The sequence below is a fragment of the Apis florea genome, unplaced genomic scaffold (assembly GCF_048593485.1).
Source record: "Apis florea isolate Af1SG1 unplaced genomic scaffold, ASM4859348v1 contig_2272_pilon, whole genome shotgun sequence".
Lineage (NCBI taxonomy): Eukaryota > Metazoa > Arthropoda > Insecta > Hymenoptera > Apidae > Apis > Apis florea.
This window is the reverse complement of record NW_028256549.1, coordinates 8,011,787-8,026,755: the sequence shown is the minus strand read 5'-3', so window position 1 is coordinate 8,026,755 and position 14,969 is coordinate 8,011,787. Positions and strand designations below refer to the sequence as shown.

At 33.5% G+C, this 14,969-nt stretch overlaps 1 protein-coding gene and 1 long non-coding RNA gene across 6 annotated transcripts in view; one reads left to right on the top strand and one right to left on the bottom strand.

Annotated features, from left to right (window-relative positions):
* The window catches only part of Mxd (MAX dimerization protein), a 329,867-nt gene that overhangs the window by 93,696 nt on the left and 221,202 nt on the right, over positions 1 to 14,969 (bottom strand). The window lies entirely within an intron of this gene.
* On the top strand, positions 9,993 to 14,181 carry LOC147658474 (uncharacterized). Its single transcript, XR_015290564.1, has 3 exons — positions 9,993 to 10,147; positions 12,326 to 12,626; positions 13,498 to 14,181. It is a non-coding gene; the product is annotated as an uncharacterized LOC147658474 (long non-coding RNA).

Sequence of the window (14,969 nt, the reverse complement as noted above, 5' to 3'; positions counted from 1 at the left end):
GTCAAATTTCATTCTCCTTCTTCATTCCTCCAAATCCCCCTTCTAACCGAATCCCTTCCACCCATCGATCCAAACTACCTCGACCAATCGCTCGACCAATCACTCAAACGATTCGGAAAAAATCCATCAAAGAGTCGGGGCGCAACAGCCCGGCAACCGTTTCGAGCAAACGTTCCCCCACATACACGCGAGCCTCTGTGAGAGGCCACGAGGGATCGCGATTGCGTTCGAAATAGAAAAGAGACGTGGACGAGGATCAGGTACGCGGCGATGGCGGAGGAAGGGCTTTCGCTTAAAACAGACGCGTTACAGGTCGGTGGTGCACGGGCCAGAAACTTTTCCAACCGCGTTTCCCATCGCGTATACCCGGTATTCCCGTGGGCAATCAGCGGCACGGTTCACTGACACGCGGAATAGATTCCCTCGGCGAAACCGGAAGCTACAACTTTTCACGCGGCCGATCCGTCTGTCACTAAGCGACGCCGAGAAGTTTCTACGTGGAGAAGGTGGGGTGTGGGTGGTTTCGTTACGTGAGATGGTTCTTATTGACGAGATAAAAGACTCTTAGCTTTCGTTGAAATTTATTTGGAAGAAGTATCGTTGCCTCCTTGTTTTTAAAACGAAATACTATTTTTTAAACGTGTGCGCAGTAGTGTATCCAGATTGTTGAAAACGAGGTGAAATGATTTCGACTCGAAAAATGTACGATGAATGTAATACTTTGTGGAAACAGAGATTTTTAGCATGGATGGAAGAAATGTTATAAAAATAATTTGAAAAGTTTCGCGATGGAGATTTTAATCTTATGATTGAATATGATGATAAATGTTCCGGCAGAGTTATCGAGATTGATAAAATCTTCAATCTAACGAAACCATTATTCATCGTTATATCGAAAACATCGAAAATATATCGAACCGAGGAAAAATACGTCTATTTTTCGAAAGATCCGACATTATTTTTGATCTATCGATCTAATGTATTTTTTTTTTTTTTATTAATAATTCTTGTGGAACGTGCAATTGAATAAATGATATTAAACGAGAATTAATTAATTATTTATTTATTTATTTATTTATTACGATGTATGGGATAACAATACAATGCGTTTATAAATGATTTGATTGCGTGGGAGGGAAATCGATATTACCGCCTGACCGAATAAATTAAAAGCGAATATATGTTGTTACGTCCTTCAGGATAAAATGGTAGAGCATGATCGGTAATTATGTTATCATCAAATATAAATTCCAGTAATGTATCGATAATAATGAACATATTGAATCAAAAGCAAAGTATCAATGATCGAAAGAGAATTTAATAAATATGTAAACAATTATAATTTTGAAAATTTGAAAATTTTCATTTTCAATCAAGACTTTCTCTTTCCACAAAAATATTATTTCTTAAAAAATAGAAGAAAAAAGAAAAGGTCGTTTTAATAACAAAACTATAACCGTCCCACTTTTATAATATAAAATTTCTCCAATATTCGTTCATAATAATTGAGATAAGGACAATCGTATTTTTAACCGTAAAAAATCCACGATGTAATATATTATTCACTTATCACAAGAGAATACACACATAAATCTAATTTTCTTTTAAAAGAAACTACTCGAAAAGAAGGAAAAATCAACAACTCGGGCATCGAGTTTAGGCACAAAATTACCCAGGAACCATCGTTCCATCCATCCATCCATCCATAGGATTAACCGTCCGCCCATAAATACGAATAAATCACTGGCAGCGCATTAAAACATTAAATCGAGGAAGAATTCGACGGGTGGAAGATCGGAAAAATCCTTCACCCCGTCGCGGAAACTTCAAATATCCAAACCTCTTCTCCTCTCTCCTTCCATCGTTACGTATCCCATCCCCCTCTTTCACCCATTTCTGTCTCCGAGGGGGTAAAATACTCGAGCAACGGCAAATCCCTGGGGCATTTGCGGTGGCCATTCCGGCCGGGCCGAAAACAGGGGTTGGAGCAGGAAGGCTGATAGAGCCGGGACTCTATGGAGGAGGAAACCGAGGGCGACGGTGTTGGCCGCGCGAGAGTTGCCCGTTCCCATGTTTTTAATCACTTTGCACGCAGCCAATGGCATGGAACGGGCCGGTGGATAGTGTGCACGGGAGGAGTGGGGGGGGCGGGGTGCAAGGAGGTGGATGGAAAGGCGGAGGATGGTTTCGCGAAATGTTTCCTGCTGTTTTCGACCCCCCTCGCCTTGCTTCCTCCATCTCTCCTCTCGAACTCTGTCTATCCGTGTCTGGATGCTAGAGTTTTTTGCGCTTTTTAATAAAGCCGCCTCGCTCTTTGTGCCCACCGTTTTATTTTCTTTTTCCTTTTTTTTTTCTTTTTTTTTTTTTTTTTTTTTAGGTTTTTCGTTTCTTCCCCCCTCGCTATCTCCTCCTAGCCCGTTTGATCGCGAAACGTTTTAAAGCGATGTTTTCGTATGGTGTTTTCGTGCAAACCGGCTCGTCGGTGTTGTAGCTTTTGCGGGATTTGTTGGTTGTGCTGCTTCCTTCCAGTCGAGAATTGATAACTTGAACCTCGCGTTGTGAATATTTCTCTTAATTTCCTCTGGCCGGCTGGTATTGGATTATCTTGTTGAAGTATTTAATTTTAACGTTGTTTTTTTGAACAAGTTCAAAGCGTTTATGCTTACACATATTTAACAATTATTTTAGAATAATTTTGAAAATTACATCTCTGATACTCGATCTTGGATAAGTTGCTGATTAAATTTACTTGTGTCAGAAAACGAAATGTATATATAAAAATTAGAAATTATTTAAATTTATCTCTCTCACGATGAAGAAGCAATTCAATAACGAGAAAGAATGCTTGTTTATATCAATAACATCCGGCAGTATTAATGGCAATAGTAGCATAAATATCATCTTTTCGATCCCCCTCCCCCCCCCCCCAATCTTTCCTTCCTCCATTTATCATTCTTTGAACTATCTCGTCCAACGTTCAACTTATCATCATTCCATAATCTATCCTATCCCATTTCCTCATTCCTTCTCTCAGCATCCACACATCTTCAATTGCCATCCTCATTGACTTCCAATTCCCTGCTCGTTCCCACAACCCATTCCCCCCTCACTTTTTTATCCCAGCACACAACCAGTCCTCCCTTCCTCCCCCGCATCCCCTTCATTTCCACGTCTTCCTCTCAATCAATCACCCCACGCGTCTCCCAGCCGCGCCTCTTTTCCTCAGCCTTCCTCCTCCACACCCGCCCGACATCTTCACCTATCTCTAACGTCGCATCCGCCACTTCTTCCCATTCAATTTTCTCTCCATCTCTCACGACATCGTCTTTCCGGGTCGTTTTCCAACGCTCCACCCTGAAAATCCACCGAGCTGGATGCCTGTGACACGCGAGAGGAGCGACGAAAACGATGCCTCGTGACAGTCGTGACCATTACGCGGCGTCATCGACGTCGGCGAGAAACTACCGCTCTCCCATTCTTACCTCGCTCAACCCGGCTCCTCTCGTTGTTGTTGTTGTTGTTGTTGTTGCTCCTCGTCGAAATATCCCCAGCGTGTTATAGCTGGTGGAACGTGGACCTCGTCAAACGGCGTAAAGGAAAAGCCACCAGGGGGTGAGATGCGATGCGAATTCTGTGGAGTAAGGCGAATACTTCGACTTTCCGGGGGAATATCTTCTGAGGACGGGGACACAATTGATACTTCCGGGATATTGTGCAGAGTCTCTGCTCCCGCTAATGGCAGGGTGGGACGTGTCGAAGATCCGTGGCTCCGAGGGATGGTACGTAGGAATCGGGGTGTTGGAGCTTTAATTGACTTCGTCGAAGGGTAAAGTCGTTTTCTTCGAGCTTTGTGCGCGGGACGAGTTTGACGGGGTTGCGGTGAATTTTCAAAGAAGCTTTATGAATTGATATTTTACTCTCGAGTGATACAGGCGCAAGGGATACTGATACGGTAAGTTTTGGAAATGTTTTCGAACACTTTGATGGAAAATTTAAATCCGAATCTTAAATGCTTATTAGCATTATATATTAACTCGTGTCAGGTAGTAAAGTATATGGAAATAATGAGAATCAAGTTTTTTGCTAGTTTTTATTCTTTTGTTAAGAATTTTTAATTTCTGAGCATCATGATTCGTACAAAACTATTTGAAAATTTTAAAAATCTAACAATTTTCAAATACTCTCAAATAATTAAAAATTATCTAATCGTATATTTGGGATTCTTTGACTTTTTTAAATTTTCATTTTGTTATTACATTCTTTATTTATCAACAATAATATTATTTGAATAATAATAATTGGAACAATGGAGGATAAATTGTTTTATATATCTTTTATTATATTTATTTCATTTCTTTACAAAAAGGTAAGATCTAATCTTGACTTAAAAATCATTCTCCTCTTATTATTAAAAAAAGAAAATTTTTCAAGATCATCTTATTTCATCTAAGTCATATAAATATCTATCATCATAATATTATCATTATCACATTTCTTTTTCTTTGGAGAAAATTCCGCACAAAATTCTCAAGATCAAAAACTATTTTCTCAAACAATTTTCTCACCGGTGAAAAGAAAAGCAAGAGACCACTGAGAACGAAACGACACAACGTAATCCAAACTCTCGCCGAGCAACTTCAAAATAAAGGAAGCAAAAAAAAAAAAAAAAAGGACACGACAAGAGACGCGTTCGTAGTTCGCGTATGAACGCGACAAAGCCGAAAGATCATCCGCGACGAGGGAGGGGGAGGGGTTTAGTCTTTACCGAGGCCGGTGACATTTATACCTGAGCTAATTATCCCACGCCACGAGCGGATCCTTTCTTCTCCGAAACTCGACAATAGCTTCGAGATTGTGAATGCCAGGGACGAGAGCCGCGTAACGACGCCTCTCCTCTCTTTCTCCCCACTCCTCCTCCCTCCCTCCCTCCCTCCCTCCCTCCCTCCCCCCGATACGATGAAACTCAACGCTGCCTCTCGCATTTACCTCGACGTTAGTGTTTTACCGTCCGAACAAAGCCGAGCAGACGACGACGCAGACGAGGAGGAGAACGACGACAGCACGCGCAAAAAGAACGGGGGGAATCGGATATGCCGTAATCGATACACGGGACCACCGAACGCTACGTGGCCGCAAGAGATGCGCAACCTCCCCTCCTCCCCCCCCAACCTCTCCTTTCCCCCCCTTCTCCTCCTCGATGAATTAGCCGCGCTTTCGTGGAATCGATGGGCGCCTCTTAGCCCTCTTTTTACACAGGATTCACGTGTGCCGGATCCCACCACGTACGAGAGATACCAATTCTTTTGTACAGTGGTTCGCGTGGACAGTTTCAAGGCGATGATCTTTTTCGAGCAAACGAGCGGTTGCTCGAGCATTTGAAGTTCAGCTTGGGATGGTGGATTAGGAGAGAAAAGTAGAAAGAAGAAAATAGGACAACATAATTAAGATACAAGTCGTTGTGTGCAAAATTTTTATTTTAAAAAAAAAGTAACGATATATAAAGTTGTGGTTATGGTATATGGCTTTGATTTTTTTAATTCAATTTTACGTCGCGCGAATGTTATTATCGTTTATTTCTGTATTTTGTTACCTCGATTTTCGAAGAAAATCGATGATAAACTGACTGAAGATTCAGAGATAGAAAGAAGCAAATTTTTATAAATGTTGAATAGAATAATATTTTTCATAATTTTTTCTTTATAATTTTAATTTTTAAAAAAATTGCAACAATGAAATTAGAAAATCGATATAATTTGATTAAATATATTATTATATAATTATATATATATATATTAAAGAAATACATGTATTGCATGTATTAAATAAGTAATGAATGATTGTTGTTTTCAATAGATAAGATGTAAAGAAATGTTTTTTTTTCACGAAAATTTTTAATCGAGAAAGCTATAAATTTTTACAGAAGTGAACAACATCAAGATAAAATTTATTACTAATTGATATTATGTTGAATCAAAAATAGAATTCAGTTGAGAATGTATTGTAACTATTTTTTTTCGTGAGAAAGGAAACTCAAGTGTAGAATTCATGTTTATATCTTTTTTCTTGGCATGTTTGTGTAATATACGTGTACGGTCGCTATCCATCATACACGATTCACGAATCGTACGAAAGAAATTTGTTTCTGTCTTCAAACTCAATGAAATAGTTCTTTGAAATTTTGAAAGATTTTAAATTTCAAGAGTTTGTAACGAGAAAATTAATTTTTGAAAGAAATGTGAAGCGCGATTTGTTTTTATAGGATTTATGATAGTTATAATAGAGTGTGAATTTTTATGCAAATGAATATTTTTCATATTACGCACGTTTTGCATACTTATGCAAAAAACGTTGTAAATAAATATGTTACATATTTTTATTTTTATGATTTTATTTGTACAACAGTAAAATGTATGCGAATAAGTTTAATTCATTAGTTCTACATTCTAAATTCTGAAATTTTCCTCGTTATGAGATAGAAAATTTAAGAGATGGTATGCAAAAATGTCTGCTGAAATATATTTTTCACGTTATAAGCAATTTAATTTTGTACTAGATGAAGTGAGACAGTGATAGAGTGAAATGGCTCTCCATCATACTCTCTCTTCATCTCGTTTCATATGGTGCAAAATTTATAGCTTGAAAAATAAACTTGAACGAAAATTTTTGTATATCAACTTTCTTGTACGTTTTAGAATCTTAAATTTTCTACTTATTTCAATCCTCTAATATTAAAAACTGCTAAAAATTCTAAATTTTCAAAAAGAGAAATACTCGAAAAAAAATTTAAAATAAATATAGAATAGAATTCGAACGGAATATTAGGCGAAAATAATATATTAAATAATTCGAAAAGTATCATAATCATACATTTTGAAAATTTGCTAATAAATCGTAATTAAAATATATGTAAAAATATGACATAAATCTATGCAAGTATGAGAATTTTTCTCTCTCTAATTTTTTTAATTTTTTCAAAAATGAACAATTCAATAAAAAATCAGAAGAAACTTTTGTCATATATTGTAATAAACTAATTATAATAAATAAATATATATATATATAATAAAATTGAATATTTTAACATGTTTTAGTTGCATAAAAATCTATTTAATTTTATATATAATATATTGAGAATATTTGAGATGTGAACCAATTATTATACATATAATCGTTCAATTCAAATGTTTTTAATGTTTGATTCAGAAAATGAGTAAAAGTAATGTGTGAATACACAAATACGGAAACAATATTTGTCTAAACATTTACAAAACAAAATTTTACAAGACATGGGATGAAATTCTTATAAAAACATTTTTTTATTCGAATCGTAGTTCCTTCCATTCCAAAAATACGGAAATTCATGATTATACCACGTAAATACAAAGTGTGGACGCTGGTCGGCCATTAAATGACGCGATTCGGTCGACGTCGCTTTTAAAATTACATTCCCTTATCTTCCTACATACTTTGCCACGCTGTAACTTTCATTCTTCATTACGTGACTGCGAAAGGACGCATGAAAAATTCACGGACCGCGGGCAGAACGTCTGCGGTAGACCAGAGATGGCTGTGGGCCGGAATTAATTCTCTCTGTCGCCCGTGTTCGCCCCTCTTCCAGCTATTGCTGAGTACTGGACCATCTTTTAACGCGTCGTCAACCGTGGAAACTAAAAGTGTGTGGATCCCTAGACTATGAGCTCGGCAAGGATCGAGAAAATTCGGGCGATCTCGTATCGAGATATGACATTCGGATCGACTCGGATCGACTCGGCAATATTCGGCAAAGATCTACGATCAGCTGGAGATTCTTTGACAATCATCTTAATAATTATATTTCTGTCCATATTATATCCATGTAAATTATCACAAATTTCCTAATTTGTTTTTTTAATATTGTAATAATTCTTTTTATAATATAAATTTCTAAGTATTTAATATCTTTTTTGTTTTTTTTATATTTAATTGTAAATCATATAAAATTTGAAGAAATTTATAGTATTAATATGATGAATTGTATTTTTCTTTAAGTCAAGGAAATTTTTTCTAAATCTACGTAACGAACTATTTATTTATATATTTTTTTTGATATGACAATATATGAATTATTCTATACATTCTTCAATAGTATTGTGAATTATTATCATTTAATGCTCAATGGATTGAAATATATTTATTGTATATTGAGATTAATATTATTTTCTTTTGATTATGATTTAAAATTTCATTAACTTTATTATCAAAGATTCGAAACAATTTTATATAATTTTAAGTATTAAATTTGTTTTAAAATTCTATTTCTCATTATGAAAATTACAATAGGCTTAATTAATGTCAATATCATGTTATATTCATTCCATATCTATTCAGTCCATATCCATATATAATAAAATTATTCTGCATCCGATAACTTATACATAAACAAGAGTATAATTGTAGAGTACATGCTATATGTAATATCTAGTAATACATATAATATTTATTCTTTTTCAAGCATTTTCCCTAAATCTGGGAAGAAAATATTTTGAATAAAAATTAATAAATTTTTATTTTACATGTATTAAGAAAATATTAAGAGTATTCAAAAAACAAACGATTTTTTTCAATAAAATCTGTCGTTCCATCGATATCGAATAGCATGATCGATATCGCTACAACCGGTATCCCATCACGAGATATAAATCTGCGATTAGAGTTCAATTTGCATCAGCTCGTAATGGATTGTCCATAATGACAGACTCCCATGCTGGAAAATCGGATCCCATAAGACTGCTTATTTCGAGACGATTTCCTCGGAAGACCTTAATGCCTCGAAGCTGCTGGTCGGACCGATTAGGCGAATTACTAAACACGATAAGGACTGTCCGGATAAGGTTTCTATCCTGAGGCGTTGATAATAGTTTCTGTCGTCTAATCACCGAATTATTATATATATTATATTACTTTCTTGTCGTCGATGCTGATTATACATTTTATCTCACATATATAATTCTATCATTTTCATTCATTCGTTAATGAAAGTGGAAACGAAAATTAGAAATATCAAAATTAAATGTTTCTGGAAAGTTTCATTTCTGTGCCATTATTTATCAGGGGATAAAGAATATCCTGTGATTATCAAAAATTTTTTAAATAAAAATTTATAAAATCATATCATCAGAATTTCAATAATTAAATTGGATATCTTTTATTTAAAAATAAATAAAAAAGACAAATAATTAGTTGAAATAAAATGTTTGCAAATAAATTTTAAAACCTCAAGTAAGAAGTTTAAAATTACTTTCGAATAAAGTTAAAAAAAAGTGTAAAAAGTAATTTAGACCTAAACGAGAAGAAAATGACTTTTCAGAATAAAAAATTCGATCATTTTTCACTATTTTCCATCTTTTTTTTTTTTTTTTTTTTTTTTTAAGTAAAATCAAATAACAATTTTAATATATTTTCGTTCGAATAATACATTCGAATTCTACAATTTCTAGAAGCTATACATTCAATTTCGGGATTGCATGATTCACCCAACAACACACATAACCTTTGAAAATTCTCCAAATTCTCTCGTCTCACTTTAAATCAAATAACCCGGCAATATTTTCCCAATTACGCAAAATTCCTTACGAAACCTGAGAGAAAGAGTAAGAACAGGGTGAAGAGAATCAACCCTGTCGAAAAGATTAACTTCTCGTAACTAACGTTTCAGTCTCCTTCGACGAACCGATACGCGAGACCAAAGTGATTATGCATCAAAGCGAACCTCTTGAGGTCCGGGGGATATCGAATCGATATATATGGAACTCCCTTACCCCTCGAGCAACCCTGCCACCCACACCAACCACGACCAGGCTGCTCCCCCTGGTTCCTGTGAAACGCTACGTGCCTGCCTTTGCTCTCCCCTACCTCGCTAATCTCATGATTGCACTGATTAACCCCACCTCCCCTCGGCCGAGTCTCTGGCCCATCTGATCCCTCAATCGCCCAGACTCGATCATGATCCATCTAGTGAGAATCGACCTGGCACCGGAACGATCCGAGGAGAGACAACGAACGGCTGGGAACGAACGAGGAAACGCGTCTCGAATTGGCCTCCAGACGTGGGAGCGGGATGTGTGGTTATGAGGGTGCTAGCTGAATTGGCTAGGGAGATTTTGCGTAGGTTGGTATTACGCTTTGGGACATTTCGCTTGGTTGTTGTTGTTGTTGTTGTTGTTGTGTTGGTGGTGGTGATGGATGTTGATGTTTGATTTCACTTTGAAATTTGGAAATATAATTTGATTCAATTTGATTCAAATCATTGAAACTGAGATTAATTAGAATTTTGCATATTGTTATTGTTGTTGACAAGTTGATGTCTAAATGATAAAAATTTAGAGATTTAAATTTAAGAGTGGGGATTGGATTTTGAAAAGTATTGCATTCGTCGATTGATATTGCATGTACTGGTTAGATGTTTTGTTTATTTAATGTTGTTATAATTGTTATTGTGCTTTAAAATATTTTGCTTAATTGTTGTTCAATTCAATTTAGAAATGCAATTTGGAATTGATTAAAATTTTATGTTTAATTGTTACTGTTATTATTGACAAATTAATATCTGAATTTAAAAATTTAGAAATTTGAGAATTGAATTTTGCATTCAATTAGTTTTATGCTTTGAAAGATTAATATTACTATTGTTGATACTACAACACTATTAATATTATATTTTTACAGGAATTTTTATTTTCGATGCATTCTTTAATATTCTGTATAGCATTCTGAGAAATTTTATGTTTATCGTTCCTTGTTATTAGATGAAAATTGTATTCTGAAAAATAATATACTGATTGATATTCTAGATTTATACATTTTCAATCGTTTAATCGTTAAATTTAAATATGAAATTTATAATATTAAAAAGTTAAAAATATAAAGTTTGCATTTTGAAAGAAAATTTTACTGATTTTCATTTATTTAATTCCATTGTTATTCTATAAGATAAATTGATATATCATAGTTTGCAAAAATTTAAATATGAAAATTTGAAATGCAGCAAAATAGAAAAATGAGTATATTAATATTATACGTTTTGAAAAAAGGATTTAAATTTATTTAATTTCGTTGGCGTTGTTTGGCGTAATGGTGAAAGTTTATACATAAAGCTGATAAGATATGGTTTTCCAGGAAGTGTAGTGAGAATTAGATAATTTTAGAATTAGGTGAAGGGGCATTTGTTATTGTTAATGGTGATTGAGGTAATTCTAGGGACGAGGCTGTTCGGCGTAACGGTGGAAGTTCAGATGCAGAAGTGATGGAATATGGTGTTGTAGGGAATGTAATGAGAAACTAGGGAATTTTGGAGTTGGAAAACGATTATTTGTTCTGGCCGGTTAAAGTAGCTTTTGCGAATGGAATTGTTGTGTTGGAAACGCAATTATAGAAGTTTTGATGCACAAGTGATAAGATATGGTGTCCTGCGTAATGAGAAACTAGGGAATTTTCGAATAAAGGGTTATTTGTTATTATTATTGACGAATAAAGCGGCTTTTAAAGGTGTATTCGTCTCGTTAACGCTGTGAAACTTTTACATTTAGAAATTAACAGAAAATTTCAGATTCTGAAAAAGTTGGAAAATTTTCAATCAATAATAATTTTAAGTAAATATATTCAACTTCATATTAAGGATTATTTGTATTGAAATTTTTTTTTCTTCTATCTGATAAATCATAAAATTTGTATCGACTCTGAATATTAAATTTCTCCATCAATCAAATTTTAATATTTGTTTTTAACGTTTATTTTTAATCTCTTGCTTTAATTCGGCGACGAGCGAAACTAAAATTAGTCCCGTTCAATATCGAATCGTAAATTGACACGCAGGAATGAAAAACTTATTAAGGTCATATACGAACAATTTCTGCGTCAATCTAGCGTCAACCATGCAACGCAATATCCCCAACCGAAATCTCATCGTGCATACATTTTCTACTCGTCAGTCAAACAAGATTAAATTGATGAACATGTAGATTACTGCAGTTCGTGCGATACAACGAACGCACAAAATGGCAGAGTAATATATTACTCTGAAACTTGGCATCACTGACTATTCCCTCATATTGTAAATTTTGAAAATGTAAAATCCTAGTATTGAGGTTAGAGAGGGATACAACAATAATTTACAAACAAAAATAAAAATTTTAATTATTGCATAGATATATATATATATAAAATTATTATAATTAAATATTAATCTATTATTAATGTTTATATAATATCAACAATATTATAAATCTTTTGAAATTGTCTCGACGATTGTTATTCTTACAAATAATTAATAACGCGAGTAAATTTTCAGTTCAAAGGCGTAAATCCATCCCGTTCAGCATATGAAAACAACGATCCGCGCGAAATACGGGAAAAGACGTCAAGTAAAAACGTCAACAGAGGAAACAAGGCGACGTGACAAATGGATGATCAATAACAGGCAAATTACGTGTACGGATCATTGTTGACCGAATGAAGCACCGCGTGACAACGAGAGCAACGTGGACGATAATCGATGAGCGACGTTGCATTCACCTTGCAGAATGGAAAGCCTTCGAATCGGGGACGCGATAAATCACCGATGTCTAGCTGTCTTAAAGCATCGTTCTTAGGTAAAGTATCGTGTCCTATGTGTCTTGAGAACGGAGTTGGACATTACGTCTACAGTTACAGTACCCGGATTCTTTGAAAATCTTCGATATATCGGTAATCGTTCAGAACTCGTTTCATTTTGCTTTTTGTGAAATTGTTTTTTTGATGCATGTTTAGTTATATAGACACGTCTATTCCAATCCTACGTATCAATATTTTTCCAAATGAAATTGGAGCGAAATTACAAATTATTATTAAATAAAATCAGAGGAATGAACATTTATATATCGGTATTTTTAACTTTTTATAATGCGATTTTGTTTGTCTAAGAAAAATATATTATAATCTTGGAACAAATTGGAATGAAAAATGATAAGATGATCAGTATTGCATTAAATTTTAGTGGAAAGATTAAATAAAACGTAAAAATTCAAGATATAAGATGAAAAATTTATTTTTCATATTCTCGACTGGATGGCTTTAATATAAAAATAAAACTTTAATGTTTAATTTAGAATCAATTAAAATCGCAAACATTCAACTTAAATATTTATAAGATTCTAATAACATGTGTCTATTTGATATTGGTATGTGTGAAAGTATATAATATATGTAAATTTACGTATTAATATTGCAAAACTTTGTATAAAATATAAAGTGAATTTTATGAAAATTAAAAAGAAATCATAATAAATAATATAAATTTTATACAAAAAAAAGAAAATATTCTTATCTTATAAAATTTCATTCAGCAATACCCATTCGTTTATAAGATTAATAAATTTTCCTTTTACAAAAATATATCTTCAATTGTAAAAAAGTATAAGTATAGCAAAAATAATATTAATTATTAAAACAAAGAAATTTTAATTCAATGCATTTTTCCCCCAGCTGATTGGCGAAACATGATCATCCAGTATCCAACGTTTCTCTTTATTATAAATTGTTACGGAGGTGAAAGTGGAGTGGCACGCAAATCCAAGAGCAAGAACCCCATGGAACTCTCGCAAAGGGGTTAGTTGAATGGAGGAAATGAATAAAACTGATCACGTAGAATGAAAGAATGAATAGAAGGGTTGAAAAATAGAAGAATGGCCGACGGAAAAATATGTTTGTGGAAAAATAGACTCGCCAATCGCTTTCCATATTTTTTCGTATCTCCTTTCTTTCTCATTTTTATTATCGAAAAAAAAATCGACGGAATAATTAATCGTGTATGGATTATACCCGTGAAAAATTATATCTTTCACTTTTATCATTTTATATTATTTCTTACTTTCTTTCTTCTTTTTCATCAAAAGACATTCTGACATTTAATAAATTATTATATATATTTCTTCTAAGAAAAATATTGAATATTGTACGTTGTATGTTGAATTTAATTTTTATATTAATGTTCATATCACAAATTTATATCAATCATTCTTGTTCTATTAATAATTAATAGCACATGCGTTTTATAAAAGTTTATTGCACGTTTCTCATTTCGTGTTTTTCTTCCTCTTTATTGGGGGGGGGGAGGAAATACATTTTGTACGTTAGATTTTATGAAAAAAGTATTATTTATTACGCGTACTGCATTTTGTTTTGTTTTTTCTTCCTTTTATTAGGTGGAAAAAAAATTATTTATCGACATTTTTGACATTTACTTTCGGTTTTTGTTTAATGAAAACTGGGACGCTGGGAACAATGAAGAATTGTTAACGCTCGTTGAACGTTAATGTTGCAATGTTGTCAATTGTTAAAGGTGTGTGTACAACAATGTTGTATTTGCAATAATTTCAACCGTGTAAAGGCTTTCGATTGTTCTCGCGGATACTGGATAACACGGATGATGTATTGTCACGTGTAATATTTGAAACAGATAGCCACTATATTTTATTTTTCGAGCATTTTATACGGGAGAAAAATGATGATTTAAACGAATGTTTTAAAAGGGTAATTGTATTTCTTCCAAATGTTATTTGACACCGCCCTTTCGTATAACAATATACGAAACCTCTTTTATATTACTGTTACTTTATATCATATTCGAGTCATATTTCCATTTATTCTTCTTCAAATAAAATAACGAATGTGTTAATATAACATTGCAATTTATAATTTAAATAGCAGTTGCTCGCGGAATCATCTTCAAATAATGTATGGAATCACAGGTAACTTGGAAAAATTAATTCAAGAAATATCTATTTGAAGGACAATTATTTGAATTTTGGTCATTCAATAACCGATTATCAGATATTTGGAATAATCATAAGAATTATTAACTTTTAATCGAATAATCGATATTGTAAAAAATATTTTTCAATTTTGCAGATAAACGATATCGAAATTATACCAATAAAAATATTCTTTTTATTCAA